The sequence below is a fragment of the Nomia melanderi genome, chromosome 6 (assembly GCF_051020985.1).
Source record: "Nomia melanderi isolate GNS246 chromosome 6, iyNomMela1, whole genome shotgun sequence".
Taxonomy (NCBI): domain Eukaryota; kingdom Metazoa; phylum Arthropoda; class Insecta; order Hymenoptera; family Halictidae; genus Nomia; species Nomia melanderi.
The window spans coordinates 2222517-2237023 of NC_135004.1; the positions used below are offsets into that span (position 1 = coordinate 2222517).

At 44.9% G+C, this 14507-nt stretch overlaps 2 protein-coding genes across 6 annotated transcripts in view; one reads left to right on the forward strand and one right to left on the reverse strand.

Moving 5' to 3' along the window:
• The window catches only part of LOC116427506 (uncharacterized), a 191833-nt gene that overhangs the window by 175661 nt on the left and 1665 nt on the right, over nucleotides 1–14507 (forward strand). The window lies entirely within an intron of this gene.
• Nucleotides 1–14507, reverse strand: part of InR-2 (insulin-like receptor-like) — a 138233-nt gene that overhangs the window by 102767 nt on the left and 20959 nt on the right. Inside the window, exon 2 of one of the 3 annotated variants that reach the window (XM_076368351.1) lies at nucleotides 144–1061. The exons of the other annotated variants lie outside the window; for them this stretch is intronic. The gene's annotated coding sequence lies outside the window, so the exon portion shown is untranslated. The remainder of the gene's footprint in view (nucleotides 1–143; nucleotides 1062–14507) is intronic. 3 annotated transcript variants of the gene reach the window in all.

The following is a 14507-nucleotide window of genomic DNA, read 5'->3' on the forward strand; positions in this document are numbered from 1 at the left end:
GTCCCCGTCAACGCACAAAAATTACACGGCTTCGAAAAAAGCGCAAAATGAGTGTCCAATTTATCGGTATCCTTTAATAAAGCTCTCGGCCACGTTAAAAATAAAAGAGAGAATCAGAAGAAGAAGGGTTGACGGATACATACACGCCAGGGCACAGCAGGTGAGGCTGTGCGAGCACGCAACGGGGTCGGTGTCCCGACATGCCCGGCGCCGAGCGTCCCTCGTGGTAGTCTCGCAGACGTGGGGTAGTTTCAGTGGCGTGGAATTGTCGTTACGACGATTCACGAACGCTCGGCGCAAATACGCGAGCGGCACGGGTAAATAACAACCACTCGGAGAGCACGAGGTTCAGGTTCCGGAAGTAAACCGACGAGCTCCGGGAAAGGAGAAAGCGCCACGCGACGCCGCCTTTTCCTACCAGCGAACTGTGGCCCGCGGACGCCGACTGTGCGCCGAGGGTTGAATGCGAACCAGCAGAGGGGTAAGAAAGTGCGCAGTAAGGAAAGGATGGGCCCCGCGCTCCGACTCTGCCACCCCCGCGTCCATCCCCACGAGCCCGGCCGATTACGCTCCCGCCGCTCACCTATCGCCGCTCCTCGCGGAGCCTTACGCTACCATCCGGAACCCTCGCCCACCCCCGCGCCCGCTACCGCCGCTACTTTTACACCACCGTAATGTCAGGCCGACGCGCGTAGGAGCGACCGTAGGTGTTTTCCAGCTGGTTGTCCCTTCTGTCGATGATGTATCGGAAGAGATGTAGGCAGGCTCGATCCTCTTCGATGGGAATTGGCTTGTTAGCTGCTTTCCTCGGGCGACTAGGTACTGTTTATAGGTGCTTACGCTGGATGCTGTGGGCTGATATATAAGATATCTTCTGATCGATGGTTTAATATTTTGCGAGTGGAAAGTGCTACACGTGGATCATCGGGTTGGTTAGGGTGTACGGTTGGATAATTGCGTTGTCGTTTCGGTGATGTATTTTTGGGGAATCCAATGGTTTGTGGATAGTTCTCTCGGGCAGTTTCCTTCGTTTTGATAGATTGTGTTGGGGGCTTGTTGTTCTGGAAAGTATCGTTGGATTGGTCAATTGGAAACATTAATATTAAAGTAATATGTCTGGTAACCTTATCGAATGAAAACGTTCGGAGATTGTTGATGACGTTTTAAACAGGAAATAATGATTTGATGGTGATGATTTTTTATTTTCTATGATCTGATTGAAATGAGAAAAAGTCGAAGAAAGAAAAGTCAACGCGTTTCCGTAATCTAACGTTACATTCTTTACAGCGGGCGCTTTACTAATGATCGAATACAGCTACAACTGAAAACTTCTAAATCTTTGTTAAGGGAACAACGGTCCTGATTTTCTGATGCGATACAAGCAAACGCATCTCGAGGGTTATTAATGCGTCACATTAAAAAGTTCTCGCGGCGTGGAAAATGTGGAAGCGTAGATTACCATTATCATCTGCTTTGTGCTACACGCGGACAATAAGGAAGACAATCGCGTACAATTACTTGGAAAACAAAAGGAAGCGCAGTATCTGTATTAAGATCGAACTTCTATGAGGTTGCCCGCCGGTCTTGGTGAAATACTGCCGCGGGCAAAGAATGCTTAAACTCGGGAACACCACGCGCAATCTGATTACACCGTGTTAACGATTTACATAACTCCGGCTCTTCGAAACCTTTGACGACCGGTCTCTCGTATATGTGACTTCATTGTTCTCGCTTTTAACGCAATACGATAGGGCTAACAATATGCTTCAATGGTTGAAAACGACTACCGTTTAACATAACTTGCTACGTGTACGGACTCGACTAACAATAAATATATCGTACGAATGAAATTCTATAGTTTGGCATCAAGATGCTCTTGAACTTTTCAAATAAAATAGTACTAGCAGTTCATTACTACCAGCAATTAACAAATAGAACCTATAATAAATTGATCTTGAGTTGATATTGAGAGATACTAATATCAAGTTGAGAGAAAACTTGTAGAAAATATATATTGTGCATCATTGCAAACGATTGCGTAGTTGGCTAGTTTTTTTATAGACGAAGCGTTAAGAGGAAAAAAACACCGAAGTTCCAGGAAACACGCTGTATCGGTTGTTACAAAAGTTTCATTAGAAGTTCGCCACTAAATGCAATACCGAGAATACAGTTACTTAACTCGTAACGCGTTTACAGGAGCAGGTACTCTATCAATTATCTCTAAATCGTTAGATTAGTCGAAACAGTCCAATTACGAAGCTCTTTCGTTCGCCATTCTCGAATTCCTTAGAAACTTCTTCAATCTAAAAATGAATCGAAGAATACAATTCGAAGGGAGAAAAAGAGTTACTTCAACCGCAGAATCGATTTATCGTGCTGTTTCTAGTGAACAAGGAATAATATGTTCATTCAGATTAGTTCCAGTGTACGATGATTCGATGATCGACGTTAGCGGGAAAACACGCAGAAAAAAGAGACGCGATTACGGGAACGATGAATCGTTCGTAATGCGCAGCGAGGCGTCGCGTCGCGTCAATATCGAATTATCGCGATCGCGAGACGCGCTATCGGGACCGGAAGACCTGTAATCCGCTTCGGAGGCGTTAGAAGACGAGTAATACCAAAGGTCGCGGCGAAAACCAGTTCTCTGACTTCTCGAACGTCGATGCATCATCCGTGAACTTTGAATTCTCACCGCGCCATAGTAACCGGCGGCGTATGTCGATCCCGTACACCGTTGCATCCGCCACTGTTTACCGGAGTAACCAACCCTTTGAACTGTCCCCCGTCACATGTACGAGCTCGCACACGCGGCAAATGAACGGAAAATAGAGGAACGGTCGCATCAAAGTCGACGGAAATCGATTTTGTTTCTGTTCCCTGTGCTCTGTCGACGCTGCCGCAACGAATCGCCTTTTGAAACTCCATCGACGAATGCTTATCAGTGAGCTTCTCTTTTTACAACGAGAAACAAGCTTCATAATGGCGTTAGAAATATAAATCGTGCGAAACGGAAAAGAAACGATTGAATTATGCTTGAATAAGATACGAAGGACTATGATTGAATAAGACCGACTTGCGAGAAGCGAATATTAATACGTTGAGTGCCATGGGGGTCACCGGCGGCCCCCGACCAAATCGAATTCCTATAATTCAGTCAATTAAACGATGATTATTTGCATAAATCGTTATATTATATATAATGCTACCTACTGCCATGATAATTCGGTAAGATAAGCGGGCAATAATAATGAAACGATGTAATGAAATAATTTGATATTATATTTTCTTCATTTTGGGTATATTGCTACGGAAAATCGTGCGACATTCAACGTGTTAAAAAATCGGTTAAACATATCTGTAGATAAAGCGAACCAATTCAGTGGCATACCGTTTACAAACATGAAGGCCACTATAGTAGCGTATCGTTAAAAAAATGACTTGCGCGAAAGCCACTACAGTGGCATACAGTAGCAAAAAGATTAAGAAACCGCTGACATCGATCAACCGTTTCATCCGGACAGAAGTATATTCGTTTTTAAATCAAATTCAGATAAGACTAACATTATCCCTTGTGTCAGCAACCGAAACACTTGTGTTTTCTTCGAACTCTGATGTTGCAATATGTTTGCGTGAATGTTTCATTATCAAAGCATAAATCGAGAATGCTGAGAAAATTGAGATCCGAAGCAGTTTCATGAAAGTTTCGCAAGGACGTGAATTACTGCAATTCGCTAATTAAACGATGATCATTTGAAAACATTTCTGTAGTATAAGTATAGGGTGTGCATGGTCGATTGTCCGTGCGTGTGGTGTGTATTGTCCCGCGTTGACTCAAGCCAAACTGCGTAGTCGATAGAGCGGGTTCCAGTTCGGAAAAGGCGAATTGTACGTACGTAACTGCGCGAGTTCTGACTATGGATGCCTAGGATCACAGAGCAAGTAAGAAGGGATGCGCGAAAAGCGACAGAAAAAGCGATTGGGGATGAATGATAAAAACGCGTGGTTGTTCGGCAGCGAAACAGTCTAAAGCGGAGAGTATTGGAGAGAATCTTAAACCGAGAATCTAGCGTAAGTTGAGAGCGTAACGATTTAACACAAACATTACCGAGTAATTAGAATACCATATCTCCAATTCTTTATAAAAATTAGAACGACACGTTTCTTGAGATTCGAAGAGCCTCCTAGTCTCGTATCTGCACAAATACACAAATTTCATTAAAAATTTGTCGCAAGAACATCTTGATAATTTAAATACTTGCAAAACAACAATTCTGACGTGGGCCAATTTGACCCGTCCGATAGTGTTAGTGCTAACGTATCGGTAACAATATTAAAGTAATCCTTGTTATTATCATTTTATTCAGCTGCTGTGGTTTCTTCTTAAACTAAATTGAACTTTTTTCGTGATTTATTACAGTTGGAGCGGCTAATCCGGGATTTTACACTGCATAATCAATGCTAGCTAATGCAAAGACATTAAGAGGACGAACGTGGAATAATAAAAGCATAGTTCAATTAAATAATATGATACATTTCCTTCATTTCAGGTACTTTGCTGCGTGAAATCACGCGGCGTTAATGTGTTAAGAAAACGGTCGCCGAATAATTAGCTAATTAACAGGATAATCGAATCGTTCTAGTTCCGCGTGCACTCGTTCGAGGAGTCTCTTCAACAGGTCCTGCGAGTTTGCTCTATTCACTCGCGGGACGAAGTGACAGTAAACGGATTCGGTCGCGAGTGGATCGTCCCCGCAGCCCGCCGAACCCTGAATGACGATCACGCTCCGTATCTCGATCGTTATCTGCTCGATATCGCTCGCGAACGGCCGCCCGCCGGGTGTTGACCGCGTGTAAACGGTCGCCGAGATAAAGGAAGACAATTAACAAATAATTAAACGGATAAGGGATTCGCGTCAGCATGCTCCCGCATGAAATAATTTCATGGCGCGTGCGCGAGAGACGGCGAGGCGCAGTTCCTGGTTCGTCTCGGCCTGGAATTCCATGGTCGTGAGCCCCGCGATCGCACGCGCTCGCGAGCCAGGGTCCGGTGGACCGTGGGAAAACGGAGACCCTCCGCGAAGCGCTTCTGCGATGCACGACAGACTCCGAAACCTGTCCCGGTGGATACGACGCGGCGATTTTAAATCACTTGTGAACACATTACGGGTTCATCGTGTCAACATAATTGCATTTTGACGGTTGTACGATGTCTAATCATCAACTTATATCCCTGTTAGTTGCTGGTATTGAATGTCTAGGATCGATAAAAGAACGTCGTTAAAGCTAAATTCGAACTTGGCAATGAATTCGAAAGCTTAAATGCTGGCATCGGTGTAAAGGAAACAATCGATCAAAAGTTCTAACGGGTGATAGAAAATAGCAGATTTCGATAGTTTACGTAACGAATCTCGCTGTATTGCAATGTTTAAATTAATTTCTGCTTGCGTCTGAATGTGATCGATTGCTTGTGGTCGTGTATCGAGGCAAGCTCGGAACACGAACCTATGAAGCATTGATAAACCGAGGGCAATTGAGGCCGCAAAGGATCGAAGTACAATTGAATCGAATTTCCTTCGATGCAGCTACTGAAGCTAAGGACTGTGATCTCTTAGATCCACTGCAAAGGGGTTCAGTGTACGTCGCATAAAAGAGGTACTACATCGCCTGAATTTCCTGACACGCTTCCTTTTTCATTAGCCAAATGAAACTCAAGCTTAAACGGTTCTCGCGGCCGTCACGGTGCCAGTTTCCGTCGGTGGTGCGAAACGATAGAAGGGACGCCATCCAACGGGCGAGCACGAAAACTCCGAGCATCGTCTGTTCTACCGTGATAAGCGACGATTTCGGCCGCCGACAGTTAATCCTTGGGATCCTAGCCAACCCTTAGCAGCGACCCCTTCGCGGCACCCGAACCTTTTCCAACCTTATCCCCCGCGATTATGGATCGACCAATTCGCCACGGGCTCGTGGCGCCCCGATCTCGTCACTGTGATCGCTTCTTCTTTCGCCAGAACCATCCGCCATTTTGTCAGCCTCCTTCTTTCGCGATCAGATTTCTGCTACTGCATTCGTAGGCCTTAGAGGATCGATGGTCTCGAACGAACGCCGCGGAGGAATGCCATGCTCTCTTTATCCCATTCTGCATAGCTATCAACAAGGAAAGCAGCACAGTCTCAATGTACAGGGTGTCCTAAAGCTGGAGTCTGATTCACTCCACTATTATCGAAAAAATGAGGAAAATCTTCCGACGGCAGTCCATACGGTTTTAAGGCGCCCGTTTGGCAATGACGATAAGAAAATCCTTCCAAACTCAATGCGAAGGTCGCGCCAAGGCCATCGTTATTAGGGCATCTCCAAGATGTTACTAGATGAAACCTAAATATTTCTATATTTTCTGAAGATGTATGGCGCAAGCAAGAGTCGAATACCAACAATTCTGTCGTAGTTCCCGACAATCAGAAAATATTTCTGCACCTGTACCTTCAATCGCCAGAGAAGAAACATTGAACCAACTTATAGAAGTGGAATCAGAAAATTCGCCAAATATGGACAACAGTTTGCAGAAAAAGATCTTCGACCCGACGATTTACACGATCGAGATCGTTTCGCGCCATTTATCTCGGAAGGAATGGCATCGGTAGGTGGAGGGTTCTCGGTGGTAGCACCGTGTCGTGGCGATGGAGGACTTAACGAGATCCCGGAGCGGAAGGGGTCGGCCGGGGGGAGGGGGGACGTTCGGAGCAAACAGTAACAGCGCCGGCAAGCTGCGAGGGCAATAACGCGCGCGAGTTTATTAGCGACGATAGGCAGCCACTTAGGGGGTCCCGGCTCTCTTAAGTATTTACCCACGCCCAAAGGGCACCGGGTGGAGAGCGTGGTGCACGCGGTGGTCCCTCGTTCCGACTGCGCGCCAAGAAGCCGAGTGCAGCTCGCCAGGAAAGGGAAAAACAGAGTATAGAGCAGAGAAGAGCAGAAAAGAGCAGAGGAGGGAATCAGAGAAGGAGGGACACGAGCGGACGATCGTATGGAGCAAGATGGAAAAGGGGGTTGGAGAACGGAAGCGGATGAAAAAAGAGAGAGAAAGGGCGCGAGCGTCTGGAGCGGGAGATGGGCAAAGAAGACGAACGCGTGCGAACCACGAGAAAGGATGCCGTACGGGGACGGAGGAGAAAAAAAGGAAACCGGGAACAGGGGCAAGAAGAGAGAGGGATCGAAAAAGGGGTGGTGGGAGCGGTGAGAAAGATTCAAATATGGCGTGAGGCGGCCGGTGGAATGTGGTTGTTATATACTAGCGAGACATTTGTTTTGGTTGGTTTGCCCATGGCCGTTGGATTATTGTCGGTGTGCTTTTTTCCCTTTCTCCTCCTTCGCTTTGTTCTGTGTCTCTGTTCCTCTTCGCTTAGCTCTCCTTGTCTCTCTCTCTCCTTCTCGCTGGCGAACCACACAGCGAACGCACACGCGATTTCTCCCACCACCGATATCTCGATACTCCCTCTCGCTGGCTCGGAGGATCTATGTTTCTCGTGAAGGAGAACAGCCGAGGCACACCAGCGCTTATTACGACGTTATACTCCACACGTGTTTCGTTCTCTCTTTGTCGGTCTCTTTCCTTCTATGCTATTGGCTCTCTCGTTTCTTCGGGTCTGTACGCGTCCCTTCGCCGCGAAAGGAAACCAGCGTGCGCTCCCGATTTCCCGCCGTTTCTGGGATACACGCTCGAATCGCGCGTCTTTTCCTGTCGAGACTTCAAGGGATCAGAATATAAGCGTCCTGATCGGAACATTAACAGTAGGATTATTGAGATTTCGGTTAGATCATATTTCAGTTTAGGTATTACTAAATCAGCTTCTTTAATCGGTTCGTTTAACTTTAATAGTGTTAGGCAGAGGAAGTCGAAGTTGGTGGTCATTATTATGTGGGATCGAAATGTCGGTTTATATCGGTTTTGATTGTGGTCGTTTATTTAAAGAACCGTCAGTCATCGTGTCAACTGTAGAAGCGTTATCTTTTTCTATTTTATATCTGTCCTTATAGATTATAGACTGTAGTTCATGTGAGGAACTAGTAGGTTACAAGTTCATTTTATGGAGTAGCTTAAACTATCGTAGGACACTGGTATGCGTGATCCGCCGTCCTTATACCTGTCTCTATGTATATATATATATGCCAAAGCGCGCATCGGAATCGAGTTTTCCCTTTTATATACGGATTCCTCGTTCGTGGTATTTTATCCTTCATTTTTCTCTGTCTTTTGGGGGATCGGAGATGAATGGCCGTGGAGTAAACGAGCTAAAAATCGAAAAATTCGCACGAACAACAGGTTGCCCGACGAGGGTATCGAATTCTGTGGAGATTTATTCCAGAGATTGACATGGAGATTAGGGAAATTTTATGGGAATCTGGAGACGACAGAAGCAACACGGTATTCGTGTTACTATCGTCCAGTGTATTTCTTGGAAATGGCAGATATAAGGAAAAAATGGAAGATGGAAAAGTCTTACCGGTTTTTCATGGTCAATGCAACGGAATGTATCGCGTGATCATAGTCGCAGCATCTTCCGAACTTCTATCCGCTAACATCAATCATTTTCCGCTGAAAATTAAATGGCAACAATAGATTTGCGACTGCTTGAGGAGTCGGAAACAGTCAATTTTTTATATCGCTAATCACGTTGCATCAGTTGAATATTCTGTTTAAGTCCATTGGGATAACGTAGGTTCTTTATTCATTCGTTCATCGAACAACCAGCATGAAGGATTACATTCGAGCCAACAGAACCGTTGAGGGTTGAAATGCACGAGCAAAGTCTGCATGGGGTCAAGAGATCATCCCCATTGACAGCAATCACCTGGTTGCATGCTGCATCGCTTGGTTCGCGGGCGAAACCATTGACAGGTTCCTGTGAGCTATCCACCAATTACGGAACAGTGGCTTCTAAAGCCGACGAGCACCCTGAATAGTAACACTCAACGCAGCGCAACAACAGCCACGACAGAACTCACGTTTCCAGTAAAAGAGCCGGTGGTGCTAGGGGAACGAAAGAATACAGCGTGCACAGAGGAACGTTGGATGGCGGTTTGCGCAACCACTCAGCACCCCTAGATTGCACGAAGCCGGGAAAGCTCGGTACCACCATGATGTGGGCGAGTCTCGCCGCATTCCAGACCTGGATCAAGGCCAGCAATGAGCTTCCTAACGGATGCTGGGATTGGATACATAAATGCAGCTGTTTGTGTGTTTAACATTTCCATCTGTCCATTAGTTTCCAAGATACGTAAAAAAGAAACAACGGACAGAAAGAAGAAAGGAAGGAGATTGAGCTGATTCAGGAACGGGCAGCTATAAAAATCGGCTATTTCTCGATATTCACGGTGCATATAATTTCATCGCCGAAAGTAGTAGACAAATCAACACGTTTCCGTCATTGAAAACCTGAAGAAATGCTTAGCTGTCAAGCGTCAACACGAAGTTTCTACTAAAACTTGGAAGAAGTGTATCAAAGATTTCACAATGAAAATGATGCGATCTGGGGAGTAATACTACAGAAAGCAATTGGTCATTTCCTTTCATTTTACTAAGAAAACTAAAACTTCTCTGATAGCTGTAAGCAAGGTTCCTAAGAATCCACCAAAGTGCCTCTACCAAACTGGTATGCAAATCTCTTACAGGATACGCAATTTGAATCGCCGTGATTTCGTCGAAAGCGAGAGGACAACAGACCCAGCAAGGTGTAAACACCTGTCCGTCACCTATTATTGCGCGGTTGGAGCGCGCTCGAGTTGACGCGAGTCCGCCCGATTTGGCCGTGGACGCTCAGCGCTTTGGCGGGATAGAGAGGCTGCACACGCGCGAATCGCGCGTAGTCGACGCGGCGGATGCGAGACGGGACGCGGAGGCTCTGCGCGAGCATCCGGCTTTTCTTGGTCGCGAGAGCGAACCACTTTGATCCGCCTACGCCCCGAGCCCCGATAGAAATCTAGATCGGCCCTGTAAAACGCCAGCCGCCGCGCGTGTCCTTTTCTTTGGTCCCGCGCGCTGTATACGCACGCCACTTTCTTTGAGACAGTGACCATGACACACCCTAACCAGCAGGTCCGTTTCTCTTCCTCCCCGTTAGCCAATTTCCTTATCGATTACCGATTAGTTCGCTCCGCGTTCCTTTTTTCTTAGCCCTTTAACGTGTGATCTTCAGACCAAGTTCATGTAATTTCATTATTAACGTTGGACTTACGGAACGTGACAATCTGACGCACATCGAATTTTATGAACATTATTTGATAAATGTTTACGTCAATTTTGGTTGATGCAACTATACGAATGTGTATTCCAATTAATCGTTCGCAAACCTTCAATTTCCAAGATCTATATGAACGAACAGCAATTTTTGTAGGATAGATTAAATGGTAAACCTAGTGCTTGAAAAAGGTGGAGATGAAGTGTTGGTGATAGGGAAATAATCTTTCCTTTTGGTCCATGCGCAAGAACACAAATTCTTATTGAATCAATCTAAGAGTATTCGAGACGAGTTTCACTCGTCGTTTTATCCAAATTTTTGATGTTTGGAATGCAACGTTGCAATCGAACAATTTAATTATTCGAGTAACAAAGGACCACTATATACTTTTCTACTCTAGTATTTAGAAGTTTGACGTATAGTTCAGCTTCGTCTGCTGAAAATTCAGAATACTTTAAAAAATTCTCGCCGGAACGGAGTTAAGATTCCTCCGGGACGAAGAGGAAAGAACATACAGGAACAACGGACTTGAGGATGAAATTTTCCGCGGAACGATTTCTCGCTCAATCAGCGGACCCTTGTAGATTGGGACCAGGGACCGTTATTTGATTCCGGAACGGTATTTTATCGCGGGTACGAATCTCGCCATTCGCGGCGACGGGATTTCCATAGCATCCGTGTCAAGGCGCACGAAAAAGACCGGTCGAGATCCGTGTCGAATAGAATCGATTTCTAAATGTCTCCTGCCTCTGCCAACGATCTCTTCCCGCCTCTCTCTCTTTCTCTCTCTCTCTCTCACACACGTTCTTTGTCATTCATCGTTCGACTAAGCAACGATGGCACTGTAATGACACGTTGTTGCGTCAGTTGTTCTCCAATTCTTTTAGACTTTTCCTGATACGTTGCACCATGGTCGATCAATATCCTACGTTTCTCGAACGAAACGCAAATCCATTTACAAATCTCAATATTACAAATACAATGAACATTTTAACATTTAGAGAAACAATACATTGATTAAGAAAGTTCAAATTTATCCAATTAAAACCATATCGAATGCATCGCGTATCAACATACCTTCTCCACGCCTAAGAATTATAAGTGTTGCGATCTCTCCGTTAAAATTTGACGAAAACTAAAAAGTTCAATTTCAATTTCAACAATCGAATTACTGCGTTATCAACCGTGAGGATCGTATTTCTCTTCGACGGTAATACTCGGTGATGTCCTTTTGTGACGGAATTGCAAAAGGAACGAAACACGCAGGGCTCGCGGAATACCAGCCCAGAAACACGAAGCTGGGACCACGTCTTGCAGCGAGCTTGTAGCGACACGATAATCTGGGACACGACCGGCGGAGCCTCGTTTTGTCTCGCGTAACTCCGAGGTGCGATATGAAACGCCGCGACCAGATTCTTCTCCCAGCGCGAAAAAAAGGAAGAAGGAAAACAGAAATTTCAGACTGGTCTCCGGTGGTGTCGGGTTCATCCAAGAATCTCTTCTCCCCTATCAAACGACGCAGAGATTCCAGCCGTGGTCGATTCCGTCCGGTCTCCGCGATACCTTGTTGTCCAGTTCGGAGTAAAAATTATACGCGACTACTGGGAGAAACGAAAGAGATCGAGACCATTCATGTCGCGTCCCAATTAAGTATTTTATATTTCCCAAATACATTCGCTACCAGCGCCACATATTGATGACAGCCGCGATCGTATATGTTACATAAAGAAAATGAAATTAATGCTGTAGATATTGTCATTGAAAGTTATAAGCGATGGCTTTACATTTAGGAATTCAATGACTCGTTTTAGCTCTACTTATTCAATACTTCGTGTACAAGATTTCTTGGAGTGAATAAAACATTACAATTAAAAAGATCGTTACCGAAACAAACGCTGGTAGCGAATGCGTTAACCCTTTGTTAACTTATTAATCCATAGTCATAGAAATCGAAGAATGACAAAATGGATACAGATCTAAAGAACGTAACCAGGATGTCGTTCAGGAAACAGAAGCAATTTCGAACTGAAACTTGAGTGTTTCAAATTAAACTCTTGGTAAATATAAATGCGAGTATCGGTGAAAAAATCAACACGAGTGTCTGTGATGCCTAAGGTTTGAAAAGAGCTGAGTGGGGATAGCTGACGGAGTTCCTTCATCGATTAACCCTGCCGGACTGCGCCATTTTCTATGATTAAGTCCTCGGAATCGCGCAGAATTTTGCGCACGTGGGAGCGTGTCATAATAGCCTCCTGACCGTGGATTCGCATTACGTGTCTCCGTCTCTGCGGTTACGCGAGCCTAATTTCGTTACGGGGAACGCGTCACATCGCGGCTCGTTTAACGCAATCATCCTCATAAGAAACGAAACTTTCGAAATTAACATTCCTCGTCATCGGTTCATCTCATCTCGTTTTCTCATATCCATTCTACAGTTAAAAAGACAAAAAGGAATTCATTGCCAATAGACAACGGATCTTTATGTAACTTCAAATCGGTAAGAATTTTAAATATTTAAATTTTATATCATTTTCTAGCAATTAGAAAAACAGAATTGAGGTAGGGAATGGCTTTTCCCAGCGAACCTTGTGAAAAGCACTACAATTTAGGTACTTGTGCGCATTCCTTGCAATCTAAGTAGCACCTCCAAATTTTCTAGAATTGCATCAAGACCCGCAGTCTAATTAACATCATAATTGATACGTTTTATCTAATACCGGAAATGTTGGGTTCTGTTCTAAAAGTAACAACGATGTTTGACATATTCGAGTTGATTATTGAATGTCCACTTTTCAGTGAAGCGTGTCTCGTGTAGGGTAAATTAATTAGAACGTTTCGTTGATTGAGTTTCAGGTTAATTAAATTGTCAAATGAAAAGAACTCGAGGAGCGAAGGCAACAGGAAGTCAAAATGCAGGACAGTTTCAAGTGACTCGCAAATAAATATAGGAGGATCTGTGCGAGGAAAAACGTGAAACGTAAATAATATTTTAACTTTGCTACAGAAGTAATCGTATTAATTTACAGACCGAATAATATGTGAGCCGGTTTCTCGTCGGCTTCCAATATTCGGGAGGGAAGGAACGTGGCCTACATAATTCGCTCGGCGATTTGTCGAGGAATCATCAAAATCGAACGGTCTGTCCTGCGCACTGAGCAGTTCGCAGACGAATAGCAAACGGAGTTGGTACCTTTCGATCGAATTTATAGAATTTATAGATGTTATAGAATTCATAGAAGTTATAGAAGTTATAGAATTTATAGAAAATTTGATGAACTGAAACATTCGAAAAATTGAAAATTCACAATTGTCCCTACAAGGCGTAAAAGAAGTTCGTATTACAAAATTTTCCATTTATTTGCGAAATCACCGTTCACTTCGCTCAACTACTCCACTTTCCATGACGCAGACAAACCTAGTCAGCAATCACAGGAAATAACCAGCAATCGAATCAAATCAACAGTTGCATTCTAATCGAGAGACTTATTGGAATCAGATTACATTCTGCCCAACTCTGACTACATAATCGACTCGGTGATTAATCAACATCTGAAGAATTAATCAAGATCGAGTGGTCTCTTCTGCGCATTATCGCGATTGAACGTATTACTCAATTCCGACAAAAGGGGAAAAGTAAGAACCAACGGTCTTCTAAAAATTACTGTTAATTCCACGAACTTCCCAAAATCACGATGCACAGACAGACAAATTGCCATAGACAGAGTTAAAATACCCAAGACCAAACGACCTCATACTATATATTTCATTTAACTGTCTACCCAAAACTGTAATCTAAAATTCAGAGGATGATTCATCTCGACTCATCCGCAAACAATTCGAGTTTCTGCTAATCTATAATCTGAAAATCTCTCGTCACACACTTGCCCTCTTACAGCCGAGTCGAAGGAAACGACGAAAAAGGACAGAGGATCGTAGCACGTGGCACGCTGGCCCTTCGTCCGAATTCCTCCCGATCGGTCGCCCTTCGAAAAATCCGGCCACGTAGTCCGCGTCTCAAGAGTGTTCTCGCGCTCGACGGCCACCGTCGTAATATGTGCCAAGGCTGAATACAATCGTGCCGTGCCGCGCGGCGTGGCGGTGGCATGGCGGTGGCGTGGCGTGGAGTGGCGTGGAGTGGCGCGAGGCTCAGCCCCACACGTAAACAGAGAAGCGTCGTCAGCGTCGACGTCGATCGGACGTCACGGGGAAAAGGCTGAGACTGGCACGCCGGAACGACGTAGTTTCAGAGGCAAGGCCTCCGAACGGTCC